Source organism: Cryptomeria japonica, unplaced genomic scaffold (assembly GCF_030272615.1).
Source record: "Cryptomeria japonica unplaced genomic scaffold, Sugi_1.0 HiC_scaffold_351, whole genome shotgun sequence".
In the NCBI taxonomy this organism is placed as follows: Eukaryota; Viridiplantae; Streptophyta; class Pinopsida; order Cupressales; family Cupressaceae; genus Cryptomeria; species Cryptomeria japonica.
The window spans coordinates 1-15,000 of record NW_026729173.1 but is presented as its reverse complement, the minus strand read 5'-3'; the positions used below and the strand labels follow the sequence as shown (position 1 = coordinate 15,000).

At 59.9% G+C, this 15,000-nt stretch overlaps 1 non-coding gene across 1 annotated transcript; it reads left to right on the top strand.

The window, feature by feature from the left end:
• Window positions 1–12,706: 12,706 nt before the first annotated feature.
• LOC131870849 (5S ribosomal RNA) lies at window positions 12,707–12,825 on the top strand. The gene has a single exon (XR_009369152.1). It is a non-coding gene; the product is annotated as a 5S ribosomal RNA (ribosomal RNA).
• The last annotated feature ends 2,175 nt before the right edge of the window (window positions 12,826–15,000 follow it).

Sequence of the window (15,000 nt, the reverse complement as noted above, 5' to 3'; positions counted from 1 at the left end):
ACGATTTACCCCAACAATCATCGTGCCACTCTTCGCAGAGAGGTGATAGACGCCAACGAGCCCGCGCATAGCAATCGAGGTGTAAAAAGGGCGTTGAAGGCAGGAAGCCTGGACGAAAGAGGCTACGAGGTCACCTCGAAGCGGTCTAAGAATCGGGCGCACTTGGGGCGACTACCAGTGCCAACCCCTTATCCCGCGGTGCGTCCGACACACAGAAATTTCCAAGGCGGCCAAGGAGCCTCCCCGCATAGCAATCGGGGTGTGAGGTTACGGATGCAGCATTGATAGCAATCGAGGTGGGAGGCGAAGGATGCAGAAGTGAGAGCCGAGGGATGTAGCAGAGATAGCAATCGGGGTGTGTGATGCAGAAGAGATAGCAATCGAGGTGTGCGGTGGGAAGGGCCCAGCAGCCAGAATGCATGAAGCGACGGATGAAGCAGTGATGACAACCGGGCTGTGAGGAGAGGAGGGATGCAGCCAAGAAAGCAATCAGGGCTCGAGGCAAGGGATGCATCAAGGATAGCAATCATGTTGTGAGGCGAGATTCCAAAGGCTAAACGTGAGAGGCTGCAGGGTCGACTCAGAGAGGTCTATGCATGTGAGAGGCTGAAAGCAAGGTCAACTCGGAGCGGTCTATGCATCGGGCGCGCTTGGGGCGACTACCAGTGCCAACCCCTTATCCCGCGACGCGTCCGACAAAGAGAACGTTCCAAGGCGGCAGAGGAGGTTACCAGCCGAAGGATGCAGTAGCAATAACAGGTATAGTTCCGCGGCGGCCGAGAAGACTCACCGCATAGGAATCGGGATGCGAGGCGAGGGATGCGGCGGGAAGGCCCCGACGGCTAAACGGAAGAGGCTGCAGGGCCGCCTCGGAATGGTCCAAGCATCGGACGCGATTGGGACGACTACCAGTGCCAACCCCTTATCCCGCGATGCGTCCGATACACAGATAGTTCCAAGGCGGCCGAGGAGCCTCACCGCATATCAATCGGGGTGCGAGGCGAGGGATGGGGCGGGAAGGCCCCAACGGCTAGACGGAAGAGGCTTCAGGGCCACCTCGGAATGCTCCAAGCATCGGACGCGCTTGGGGCGACTACCAGTGCCAACCCCTTATCCCGCGATGCGTCCGATACACAGATGGTTCCAAGGCGGCCGAGGAGCCTCACCGCATAGCAATCGGGGGTGCGAGGCGAGGGATGGGGCGGGAAGGCCCCAACGGCTAGACGGAAGAGGCTTCAGGGCCGCCTCGGAATGGTCCAAGCATCGGACGCGCTTGGGGCGACTACCAGTGACAACCCCTCATCCCGCGATGCGTCCGATACGAAGATGGTTCCAAGGCGGCCGAGGAGCCTCACCGCATAGCAATCGGGGTGCGAGGTGGGGGATGCGGCGAGATGGCCCCAACGGCTAGACGGAAGAGGCCACAGGGCCGCGTCGGAATAGTCCAAGCATCGGACGCGCTTGGGGCGACTACCAGTGACAACCCCTTATCCCGCGATGCGTCCGATACGAAGATAGTTCCAAGGCGGCCGAGGAGCCTCACCGCATAGCAATCCGGGTGCGAGGTGGGGGATGCGGCGAGATGGCCCCAACGGCTAGACGGAAGAGGCTGCAGGGCCGCCTCGGAATAGTCCAAGCATCGGACGCGCTTGGGGCGACTACCAGTGACAACCCCTTATCCCGCGATGCTTCCGATACGAAGACAGTTCCAAGGCGGCCGAGGAGCCTCACCGCATAGCAATGGGGGTGCGAGGTGAGGGATGCGGCGAGATGGCCCCAACGGCTAGACGGAAGAGGCCACAGGGCCGCCTCGGAATAGTCCAAGCATCGGACGCGCTTGGGGCGACTACCAGTGACAACCCCTTATCCCGCGATGCATCCGATACGAAGATAGTTCCCAGGCGGCCGAGGAGCCTCACCGCATAGCAATCGGGGTGCGAGGCGAGGGATGCGGCGAGATGGCCCCAAAGGGTAGACGGAAGAGGCTGCGGGGCCGCCTCGGAATAGTCCAAGCATCGAACGCGCTTGGGGCGACTACCACTGCCAACCCCTTATCCCGCGATGCGTCCGATACACAGATAGTTCCGAGGCGGCCGAGGAGCTGGGGGATGCGGCGAGATGGCCCCAACGGCTAGACGGAAGAGGCTGCAGGGCCGCCTCGGAATAGTCCAAGCATCGGACGCGCTTGGGGCGACTACCAGTGACAACCCCTTATCCCGCGATGCGTCCGATACACAGATAGTTCCGAGGCGGCCAAGGAGCCTCACCGCATAGCAATCGTGGTGCGAGGTGGGGGATGCAGCGAGATGGCCCCAACGGCTAGACGGAAGAGGCTGCAGGGCCGCCTCGGAATGGTCCAAGCATCGGACGCGCTTGGGGCGACTACCACTGCCAACCCCTTATCCCGCGATGCGTCCGATACACAGATAGTTCCAAGGCGGCCGAGGAGCCTCACCGAATAGCAATCGGGGTGCGAGGCGAGGGATGCGGCGAGAAAGCCCCAACGGCTAGAGGGAAGAGGCTTCAGGTCCGCCTCGGAATGGTCCAAGCATCGGACGCGCTTGGGGCGACTACCAGTGACAACCCCTTATCCCGCGACGCGTCCGATACACAGATAGTTCCAAGGCGGCCGAGGAGCCTCACCGCATAGCAATCGGGGTGCGAGGCGAGGGATGCGGCGAGAAGGACCCAACGGCTAGACGGAAGAGGCTTCAGGGCCGCCTCGGAATGGTCCAAGCATCGGACGCGCTTGGGGCGACTACCAGTGACAACCCCTTATCCCGCGACGCGTCCGATACACAGATAGTTCCAAGGCGGCCGAGGAGCCTCACCGCATAGCAATCGGGGTGCGAGGCAAGGGATGCGGCGAGAAGGACCCAACGGCTAGACGGAAGAGGCTTCAGGTCCGCCTCGGAATGGTCCAAGCATCGGACGCGCTTGGGGCGACTACCAGTGACAACCCCTTATCCCGCGACGCGTCCGATACACAGATAGTTCCAAGGCGGCCGAGGAGCCTCACCGCATAGCAATCGGGGTGCGAGGCGAGGGATGCGGCGAGAAGGACCCAACGGCTAGACGGAAGAGGCTTCAGGGCCGCCTCGGAATGGTCCAAGCATCGGACGCGCTTGGGGCGACTACCAGTGACAACCCCTTATCCTGCGATGCGTCCGATACACAGATAGTTCCAAGGCGGCCGAGGAGCCTCACCGCATAGCAATCGGGGTGCGAGGCGAGGGATGCGGCGAGAAGGACCCAACGGCTAGACGGAAGAGGCTTCAGGGCCACCTCGGAATGGTCCAAGCATCGGACGCGCTTGGGGCGACTACCAGTGACAACCCCTTATCCCGCGACGCGTCCGATACACAGATAGTTCCAAGGCGGCCGAGGAGCCTCACCGCATAGCAATCGGGGTGCGAGGCGAGGGATGCGGCAAGAAGGACCCAACGGCTAGACGGAAGAGGCTTCAGGGCCGCCTCGGAATGGTCCAAGCATCGGACGCGCTTGGGGCGACTACCAGTGACAACCCCTTATCCCGCGACGCGTCCGATACACAGATAGTTCCAAGGCGGCCGAGGAGCCTCACCGCATAGCAATCGGGGTGCGAGGCGAGGGATGCGGCGAGAAGGACCCAACGGCTAGACGGAAGAGGCTTCAGGTCCGCCTCGGAATGGTCCAAGCATCGGACGCGCTTGGGGCGACTACCAGTGACAACCCCTTATCCCGCGACGCGTCCGATACACAGATAGTTCCAAGGCGGCCGAGGAGCCTCACCGCATAGCAATCGGGGTGCGAGGCGAGGGATGCGGCGAGAAGGACCCAACGGCTAGACGGAAGAGGCTTCAGGGCCGCCTCGGAATGGTCCAAGCATCGGACGCGCTTGGGGCGACTACCAGTGACAACCCCTTATCCCGCGACGCGTCCGATACACAGATAGTTCCAAGGCGGCCGAGGAGCCTCACCGCATAGCAATCGGGGTGCGAGGCGAGGGATGCGGCGAGAAGGACCCAACGGCTAGACGGAAGAGGCTTCAGGGCCGCCTCGGAATGGTCCAAGCATCGGACGCGCTTGGGGCGACTACCAGTGACAACCCCTTATCCCGCGATGCGTCCGATACACAGATAGTTCCAAGGCGGCCGAGGAGCCTCACCGCATAGCAATCGGGGTGCGAGGCGAGGGATGCGGCGAGAAGGACCCAACGGCTAGACGGAAGAGGCTTCAGGGCCGCCTCGGAATGGTCCAAGCATCGGACGCGCTTGGGGCGACTACCAGTGACAACCCCTTATCCCGCGACGCGTCCGATACACAGATAGTTCCAAGGCGGCCGAGGAGCCTCACCGCATAGCAATCGGGGTGCGAGGCGAGGGATGCGGCGAGAAGGACCCAACGGCTAGACGGAAGAGGCTTCAGGGCCGCCTCGGAATGGTCCAAGCATCGGACGCGCTTGGGGCGACTACCAGTGACAACCCCTTATCCCGCGACGCGTCCGATACACAGATAGTTCCAAGGCGGCCGAGGAGCCTCACCGCATAGCAATCGGGGTGCGAGGCGAGGGATGCGGCGAGAAGGACCCAACGGCTAGACGGAAGAGGCTTCAGGGCCGCCTCGGAATGGTCCAAGCATCGGACGCGCTTGGGGCGACTACCAGTGACAACCCCTTATCCCGCGACGCGTCCGATACACAGATAGTTCCAAGGCGGCCGAGGAGCCTCACCGCATAGCAATCGGGGTGCGAGGCGAGGGATGCGGCGAGAAGGACCCAACGGCTAGACGGAAGAGGCTTCAGGGCCGCCTGGGAATGGTCCATGCATCGCACGCGCTTGGGGCGACTACCAGTGACAACCCCTTATCCCGCGACGCGTCCGATACACAGATAGTTCCAAGGCGGCCGAGGAGCCTCACCGCATAGCAATCGGGGTGCGAGGCGAGGGATGCGGCGAGAAGGACCCAACGGCTAGACGGAAGAGGCTTCAGGGCCGCCTCGGAATGGTCCAAGCATCGGACGCGCTTGGGGCGACTACCAGTGACAACCCCTTATCCCGCGACGCGTCCGATACACAGATAGTTCCAAGGCGGCCGAGGAGCCTCACCGCATAGCAATCGGGGTGCGAGTCGAGGGATGCGGCGAGAAGGACCCAACGGCTAGACGGAAGAGGCTTCAGGGCCGCCTCGGAATGGTCCAAGCATCGGACGCGCTTGGGGCGACTACCAGTGACAACCCCTTATCCCGCGATGCGTCTGATACACAGATAGTTCCAAGGCGGCCGAGGAGCCTCACCGCATAGCAATCGGGGTGCGAGGCAAGGGATGCGGCGAGAAGGACCCAACGGCTAGACGGAAGAGGCTTCAGGGCCGCCTCGGAATGGTCCAAGCATCGGACGCGCTTGGGGCGACTACCGTTGCCAACCCCTTATCCCGCGATGCGTCTGATACACAGATAGTTCCGAGGCGGCCGAGGAGCCTCACCGCATAGCAATCGGGTTGCGAGGCAGATTATTGGGAAGGGAACCCCCTGGGATGCGGCTCAAGCAGTGCCCAAAGGGACTGGAATGCGGAATCACATCGAGAGACCCAAATGCTATACGAGGGCTCAAATCGAATTATCGATTTGGCCACGACATGGACGCATCGGAACGACTACCTTTGCCGAACCACTCGCAATTGCATCCATACCGAAACCAATAGACATTTCCGTTAGAGCCCTCGCATAGCATTCGGGAATCTCGCATGCCCCTCTAAATCGACCAATGCTGGCGCTCAACGAAAATCCGAGCGCTACCACCGTTCGAGCGCCAGCATTGGTCGAGTTAGAGGGGCACGGGGGAGAATGCTCCAGTCAACACCTCCCCTATATAAGTTATTTGTCCGATTCTCGCACAACCGTAGTCTGCCTCGTCGAATCAAACAACGGTCCCAGATTCCGACTTCCGTTCCGTAGAGACCCAAAAGCTAGATGGAGGCTCGCAAGAAAGAGAGTCGGCGCATAGCAATCGGGTTTCTCGAACGTTTAGGGACCGAGCTCACTTGCGGATAGGGCAAAATCCGCCAAGCAACCCAAAAGCTAGACGGGGGCTCGAATCGAATCGCCTAGGCGGCCACAACAACGACGTGTTGGATCGACTACCAGTGCCAAACCATTCAGCAAGACTAGTCTGTGTCGAGGCCGGATAGAGATTCTCAGAGAGCGCCCGTATAGCATTTAGGAGACCTGCCGCGTCCCTCACACTCGACAAATGGTGGTGCACGTTTATAAATCCGAGCGATCCCAACCCTTTCAAGCACCAACATCGGTCGAGATAGAGGGGCACGGAGGGGGCTGCGTGAGACAACACAGTCCCCTATATAAGTTATTTGTCCGATTCTCACACATCCGAAGAATGGTCATCAAATCGGACAACAGCCCAAACTTCCGACTTCCGTCCCAGAAAGCCCAAGAGCTATCTAAAACGTTCATGGCCGGAACTCGATCGCGGCTATACCAGTCCGCCAAGCAACCCAAAAGCTAGACTGGAGCTCTAGTCGAATCACCTCTGTGGCCATTGCAAGGACGTGTTGGAGCGACTACCATTGCCGAACCATTCCGCAGGTCGAGTCCATACCAAGGCCGCATAGAGATTCACGATGAGCTCCTGCATAGCAATCAGGAGACTTGCCGTGTCCATCACAATCGATAAATCCTGGTGCAAGATTTTTGCATCCGAGCGCTCCAACCAGTCGAGCACCAGCATCAATCGACATAAACGGGCACGGGGGGAGGATGCTCGAGAACACTACCTCCCCTATATAAGTTATTTGTCCGATTCTCAAGCAGCCGAAGTCTGGTCATCGAATCGGGTCAAAGACCACAACTTCCGACTTTACCCACAATGCAAGTCATCGAATCGAACATCGGCCCCCGAGTCGGACTCCATGCGTATGTCAGGTCATCGGACCCAAATTCCGCCTTCCTGCGCATGGCGGGCCATCAATATCAACTCGGTCATCGGACCCAAACTCCGCCTTTCTGCGCATGGCACGCCTTCAAATCGGTCATCGGACCCAAATTCCGCCTTCCTGTGCATGGCGGGCCATCAACATCAACTCGGTCATCGGACCCAAATTCCGCCTTTCTGCGCATGGCACGCCATCAACTCGGTCATCGGACCCAAATTCCGCCTTCCTGCGCATGGCAGGTCATCGGACACAAATTCAGACCTCGCCAATATGCCTACGTATCGAATCGGTCATCGGACCCAACTTCCGACTTCATCCATACTGTAGGGTCTTTGAGGTTGGCGCGGTGCGCTCAACCCGGGGAGTCGACCCATCGAAGCATACACCTCCCCTATATAAGCTATTTGTCCGATTCCCACACCTGTGTAGTTTGCACCTCTGACCAGGACATCGACCCCAACTTCCGAACTCGACTGCAACGACGGCACCAGCGCCTTGGTGCGCACCTTGCGACGCACAGTCCCAACATTCGCCTTCCTGCACATGGCAGGTCATCGGACCCAAATTCCGACCTCGCGAGTATGCCTACATATCGAATCGGTCATCGGACACAACTTCCGACTTCATCCATACCGTAGGGTCTTTGAGGTTGGCGCGGTGCGCTCAACCCGGGGAGTCGACCCAACGAAGCATACACCTCCCCTATATAAGCTATTTGTCCGATTCCCACACCTGTGTAGTTTGCACCTCCGATCAGGACATCGACCCCAACTTCCGAACTCGCCTGCAACGACCGAACCAGCGCCTTGGTGCGCACCTTGCAACGCACAGTGCCAACATTCGCCTTCCTGCACATGGCAGGTCATCGGACCCAAATTCCGACCTCGCGAGTATGCCTACATATCGAATCGGTCATCGGACCCAACTTCCGACTTCATCCATACCGTAGGGTCTTTGAGGTTGGCGCGGTGCGCTCAACCCGGGGAGTCGACCCAACGAAGCATACACCTCCCCTATATAAGCTATTTGTCCGATTCCCACACCTGTGTAGCTTGCACCTCCGATCAGGACATCGACCCCAACTTCCGAACTCGACTAAAAAGACCGCACCAGCACCTTGGTGTGCACCTTGCAACGCACAGTGCCAACATTCGCCTTCCTGCACATGGCAGGTCATCGGACCCAAATTCCGACCTCATGAGCATACCTACTAATCGAATCGGTCATCGGACCCAACTTCCGACTTCATCCATACCGTAGGGTCTTTGAGGTTGGCGCGGTGCGCTCAACCTGGGGAGTCGACCCATCGAAGCATACACCTCCCCTATATAAGCTATTTGTCCGATTCCGACACCTGTGTAGTTTGCACCTCCGCTCAGGACATCGACCCCAACTTCCGAACTCGCCTGCAACGACCGAACCAGCGCCTTGGTGCGCACCAAAAGTGCGCACTTTTGGAGGGCACTTTTGTGCGCTCCAAAGGTGCGCACTTTTGGAGGGCACTTTTGTGCGCTCCAAAGGTGCGCACTTTTGGAGGGCACTTTTTGGAGGGCACTTTTGTGCGCTCCAAAGGTGCGCACTTTTGGAGGGCACTTTTTGGAGGGCACTTTTCTGCGCTCCAAAGGTGCGCACTTTTGGAGGGCACTTTTTGGAGGGCACTTTTCTGCGCTCCAAAGGTGCGCACTTTTGGAGGGCACTTTTTGGAGGGCACTTTTCTGCGCTCCAAAGGTGCGCACTTTTGGAGGGCACTTTTTGGAGGGCACTTTTCTGCGCTCCAAAGGTGCGCACTTTTGGAGGGCACTTTTGTGCACTCCAAAGGTGCACACTTTTGGAGGGCACTTTTTGGAGGGCACTTTTCTGCACTCCAAAGGTGCGCACTTTTGGAGGGCACTTTTTGGAGGGCACTTTTGTGCGCTCCAAAGGTGCGCACTTTTGGAGGGCACTTTTTGGAGGGCACTTTTGTGCGCTCCAAAGGTGCGCACTTTTGGAGGGCACTTTTGTGCACTCCAAAGGTGCGCACTTTTGGAGGGCACTTTTCCTGCGCTCCAAAGGTGCACACCTAGGTGAGCACCTTCGACCACACCTTGTAGCACACCAAACTCTGACTTTCGACTTCATCCGCAATGCAGGGTCTTTGAGGTTGGCGCAATGCGCACAACCAGGGGAGTCGACCCATCAAACCCAACACCTCCCCTATATAAGCTATTTGTCTGATTCTCATACATGCGTAGCCTGCAGGAGCAATTAGGACATCGACCCCAACTTTCGGCTTCTAAACGAAAACAAGGTCTTTGAGGTTGGTGTAATGCGAACAACTAGGGGAGTCAACCCATCAAACCCAACACCTCCCCTATATAAGCTATTTGTCTGATTCTCATACATGTGTAGTCTACAGGAGCAATTAGGACATCGACCCCAACTTTTGACTTCTTAACGAAAACAAGGTCTTTGAGGTTGACGTAATGCGCACAACCAGGGGAGTCGACCCATCAAACCCAACACCTCCCCTATATAAGCTATTTGTCCGATTCTCATACATGTGTAGCCTACAGGAGCCATTAGGACATTGACCCCAACTTTTGACTTCTTAACGAAAACAAGGTCTTTGAGGTTGGCGTAATGCGCACAACCAAGGGAGTTGACCCATCAAACCCAACACCTCCCCTATATAAGCTATTTGTCTGATTCTCATACATGTGTAGCCTGCAACAACGATTAGGACATCCACCCCAACTTCTGAATTCGTCTGCGTTGACCGCACCAAAGGTGCACGCCTTGGTGCTCACCAAAATCCGACTTCCGACTTCTTCTGCTATGCGGGGTCTTTGAGGTTGGCGCAGTGCGCACAACCAGGGGAGTCAACCCACCGAATGCAACACCTCCCCTATATAAGCTATTTGTCTGATTCTCATACATGCGTAGACTGCAGCAATGATTAGGACATCCACCCCAACTTTTGACTTCTTAAACAAGACAGGGTCTTTGAAGTTGGTGCAGTGCACACAACCAGGGGAGTCGACCCATCAAACGCAACACCTCCCCTATATAAAGCTATTTGTCCGATTCTCATACGTGTAGTCTGCAGCAGCGATTAGGACATCGACCCCAACTTCCGAATTCGTTTGCATTGACCGCACCAAAGGTGCACGCCTTGGTGTGCACCTTGGAGTGCACTTTGGTGCTCACCTCGGTGCACACTTTGGTGTGCACCTCGGTGTGCACCAAAGGTGCGCACCTTGGAGCGCACCAAAGGTGTACACTTTGGAGCGCACCACATAGGGTCTTTGAGAGGTTGGCGCAGTGCGCACACCAAGGTGGGTGTTGAGGTGCGTGCCGAGGTGGGTGGGTGCTAGGGTGCGCTCCATGGTGGGTGCCAGGGTGGGTGCGTGCTAGGGTGGATTCCAAAGAGGGTCATAGGGTGGGTGCCAAGGTGGGTTGGTGATATAGTGGGTTCAAAGGTGGGTACTAGGGTGGGTTCCAAGGTGGGTCACAAGTTGGGTGCCAGGATGCGTGGGTGTTAGGTTGGGTGCCAAGGTGGGCTCCTGCGTGGGTGGGTGCTAGGGTGGGTTTCAAGGTGGACGCGAGGGCGGGTGCCAAGGTGGGTAACAAGTTGGGTGTTAGGATGGGTGAGTGCTAGAGTGGGTGCCAAGGTGGGTGGGTGCTAAGGTGGATGCCAAGGTGGTTCACAGGGTGGGTGGGTTCTAGGGTGAGTTCCAAGGTGGGTCACAGGTTTAGTGCTAGGGTGCGTGTCAAGGCGGGTGTCGAGGTGCCTGGGTGCTAGGGTGTGGATGCCAATGTGGGTCATAGGGTGGGTACTAGGGTGGGCTGCAATGTGGGTGCCAAGGTGGGTAACATGCTCGGTTGGTTCTAAATTGGGTGTCAGGGTGGGTGTGCACCCACCTTGCCCGAGGTGGGTGCCAAGGTGCCAGTGTGGGTGGGTGCTAAGGTGGATGCCAAGGTGGGTGAGAAGGTGGGTGATAGGTTGAGTGGTAGGATGGGTGGGTGCCAAGATGGGTCACAGGGTGGGTGCAAGGGTGGGTAGGTGCTAGGGTTGGTGTCAGGGTGGGTGGGTGCTAGGTTGGGTTCCAAGGTGGGTGCGAGGGTGAGTGTCAAGGTGGGTCACAGGTTAGGTGCTAGGATGGGTGAGTGCTAGGGTGCAAAGGTGCCAGGGTGGGTGCTAGGATGGGTCGATGCTAGGGTGAGTGGCAAGGTGGGTCCACAAGTGTCAAGGTGGGTGCCGAGGTGGGTGCCAACTTGGGTTCCAAGGTGGGTGCCAAGTGGGCGACTGCTATGGTGGATGCCAAGGTGGGTCACGGGGTGGGTGCCAAGTTGCTAGGTTGTGTTCCAAGGTGGGTGCCAACGTGGCTGCTAGGGTGCGTGGGTTAAAGGGTGTGTCACAACGTGGGTGCCAGGATGGGTGCGCACCCACACTGGCCAAGACGGGTGCAAGGTTGGGTTCCAAGCCCGGTCACAGGCTGGGTGCTAGGATGGGTGGGTGCCAAGGTGGGCACCAGGGTGGGTGCACCCACCCTGGCCAAGGTGGGTCACGGGGTGGGTCCTAGGGTGGGTAACAGGGTGGGTACTAAGGTGCGTGCCAAGGTGGGTCATGGGGTGGGTGCCAAGGTGGGCACCAGGGTGGGTGTGCACCAACCCTAGCCAGGGTAGGTCACGGGGTGGTTGTCGGGGTGGGCGTCAAGGAGCCAAGGTGGGTGGCAAGTAGCCAAGTTGCGTGCCAAGGTGGGTGTCGGGGTGGGTGCCAAGGATCCAAGGTGGGTGCCAAGGAACCAAGGTGGGTGTCTGGGTGGGTGCCGAGGTGGGAGCCAGGGTGGGTCCCAAGGTGAGTGCAAAGGTGGGTGCCAGGGTCAAGGTGAGTGCCAATGTGGGTTCCAAGGTGCCAGGGTCAGGGTGAGTGCCAATGTGGGTTCAAAGGTGCTAAGTTGGGTGCGAGGTTGGGTGCGAGGGTGGGTGGGTGCCAAGGTGTGCTAGGTGGAAGCCCGGGTGGGTCGGCATCCCATGGGTGTCGAGTTGGGTGCCTGATGGGTGCTTCTTGTCAAGTTTTAGTCGTCGGGACTCATTTCGAGCCTTAGAGGTCGTTTCTTGTCCGGTTGCCCTGTCTTCGACCTGGGAACCCAATTTTGGTCCTCGGGTCCCATTTTTTTTTGTCTCGCATCCCACTTTTGGCCTGTGGCCTTTTCGGGGTCGATTCTCGTTTTGGGCATCAGAGCATGTTTCTTCTCCTAAAACCCAATATTTGTTTATTAAGTCTCGGAACACATTTTTGTTCTCGTGGACCCATCATGGGTCTTGGAACGCATTTGTGGTCCTTGGGTCCCATTTTGCATCCCGAAACTTGTGTTTTGGTGCTTGATCCCTATTTTGGGTGCCCACCTTGCACCAAGTGCGCACCCGGGGCAAACCGAGCGCCTTGGTGCACCGGGGCAAGATCGAGCGTGCACCCGAGGCGCCCCGAACATGCACCAAGGTGCACTCGGCCCACATGTGAGCGCAGGTCGTTGCGCCCGAGGTGGTGTGTGGGCACCGCGTTGCAGACGGGACACTGCACGCACACGACGCCCCGTCCAGGTGCACGCACGTAGGCCGGGCCGGGTGCACACCCGACGCCCTAGCAAGGTGCGCGCACCCGGGCAGGGCTCACACTTGGCGAACGGGGCGCACTTCGCGAGGGAGGGTGTGCACCTCGACGGGGGTGGGTGGCCGGGGTGGATTCGCACGTGGGTCGCGGTTTGCTAAGTACACACTGCGACAAGCTCATAACGGGTGCGATCATACCAGCGTTAGTGCACCGGATCCCATCAGAACTCCGCAGTTAAGCGCGCTTGGGCCGGAGTAGTACTGGGATGGGTGACCTCCCGGGAAGTCCCGGTGTTGCACCCTTTCTTAGTTTTTCGCCGGGCGTCGCAATGCTATTTGAATAAACCTTTTGCCCGTTTGCGTTCTCGTCGGGGCCGGGCCGGGCCGGGGTGCGCTGCCCGCACTACCGCGCGCGCGGGGGCGACACCGAGCGCGCACCCGAGGCGCCCCGAGCACACAGGCCACGGTGCAACCCGGGCGTTGTGCGCGCACCCCGGTGCGCCCGAGGTGCTGCGCGCGCACCCAGGTGAAATCGGTGTGCACCTCGGCCAGTGCGCGCTCGGTCGAGTCGCGCACGTTGGCCAAGGTGCACGGTGATGTTTCTTACTCTAAGGTTCCGCACCAGACGCCCGGGACAGGTGAGCGAAGCTGGGCGGGGCCGGGTGCGCGGCCGGGGCAGGTGCACGCAGCTGGAGAGAGCTTTGGAGCACACCAGAGGTGCGCACCTTGGAGCACACTTCGGAGCGCACCAATGATGCGCTCCATTCAAAAGTTTCCTGAAAAGGCAAAAAAAGTTGAGATTATAGAATTTCCCACTTGAGAGATTGTAAAAAAAAAAAATTTAAAATGAAGGAAACGCGGGTGCCAAGGTGTGCGCGCCCGGGTGCGCAGCCCAGCCAAGGTGTGCGCACCAAGGCGCCCACCCTGGCGAAGGTGCACGCAAGGTGCGCACCCGAGGCAAACCGGACAATTAACCCAACTTTCGACTTCGCGCGCACCTGCGCACCTTGGAGCGCACTTCGGAGCGCTCCTTGGTGCGCACCAATCTTGGGCACCTCGGAGTGCACCATGGCGCCCACCAAGGTGCGCACCCGGGGCAAACCGAGCTCCGACTTCGTGCGCACCTTGGAGCGCACGAAAGGTGCGCACCATGGCGCCCACCAAGGTGCGCAGCCCAGCCAAGGCGTGCGCATCAAGGTGCGCACCCTGGCGAAGGTGCGCACCCGGGGCAAACCGAGCTCCGACTTCGTGCGCACCTTGGAGCGCACAAAGGGTGCGCAACCCAGCCAAGGTGTGCGCACCCCGGGCAAACCGAGCTCCGAATCGTGCGCACCTTGGAGCACACTTCGGAGCCCTCCTTGGTGCGCACCGATGTTGCGCACCTCGGAGCGCACCCGGGGAAAACAATGCAATTAACCCGACTTTCGACTTCGTGGGCACCTCGGAGCGCTCTCGGGTTCGCACCTCGGAGCACACCGAGGTGCGCACCTTTGATGCGCTGCCTTCACCAATTTCCAGAAAAGGCAAGAAAACATTGAGAAGGTGTGCGCACCGAGGTGCCCACCCTGGCGAAGGTGCACGCGAGGTGCGCACCCGGGGCAAACCGGGCTCCGACTTCGTGCACGCCATGCTGCGCACCTTGGAGGGCCATGGTGCGCACCTTGGAGCACACTTCGGAGCGCTCAATGGTGCCCAACCCAGCCAAGGTGCCCACCGCGGCGAAGGTGCACGCGAGGTGCGCACCCGGGGCAAACCGGGCTCCGACTTCGTGCACGCCGCACCTTGGAGCACACTTCGGAGCGCTCCTTGGTGCGCACCAGGGCGCGCAACCCAGCCGAGGTGCCCACCCCGGCGAAGGGTGCACGCGGGTGTGCGCACCCGGGGCAAACCGGGCTCCGACTTCGTGCACGCCATGGTGCCCACCGCGGCGAAGGTGCACGCGAGGTGCGCACCCGGGGCAAACCGGGCTCCGACTTCGTGCACGCCGCACCTTGGAGCACACTTCGGAGCGCTCCTTGGTGCGCACCAGGGCGCGCAACCCAGCCGAGGTGCCCACCCCGGCGAAGGTGCACGCGAGGTGCGCACCCGGGGCAAACCGGGCTCCGACTTCGTGCACGCCATGGTGCCCACCGCGGCGAAGGTGCACGCGAGGTGCGCACCCGGGGCAAACCGGGCTCCGACTTCGTGCACGCCGCACCTTGGAGCACACTTCGGAGCGCTCCTTGGTGCGCACCATGGTGCCCACCAGGGCGCGCAACCCCGCCGAAGGTGCACGCGAGGTGCGCACCCGGGGCAAACCGGGCTCCGACTTCGTGCACGCCGCACCTTGGAGCACACTTCGGAGCGCTCCTTGGTGCGCACCAGGGCGCGCAACCCCGCCGAAGGTGCACGCGAGGTGCGCACCCGGGGCAAACCGGGCTCCGACTTCGTGCACGCCATGGTGCGCACCAGGGTGCCCACCGCGGCGAAGGTGCGCAC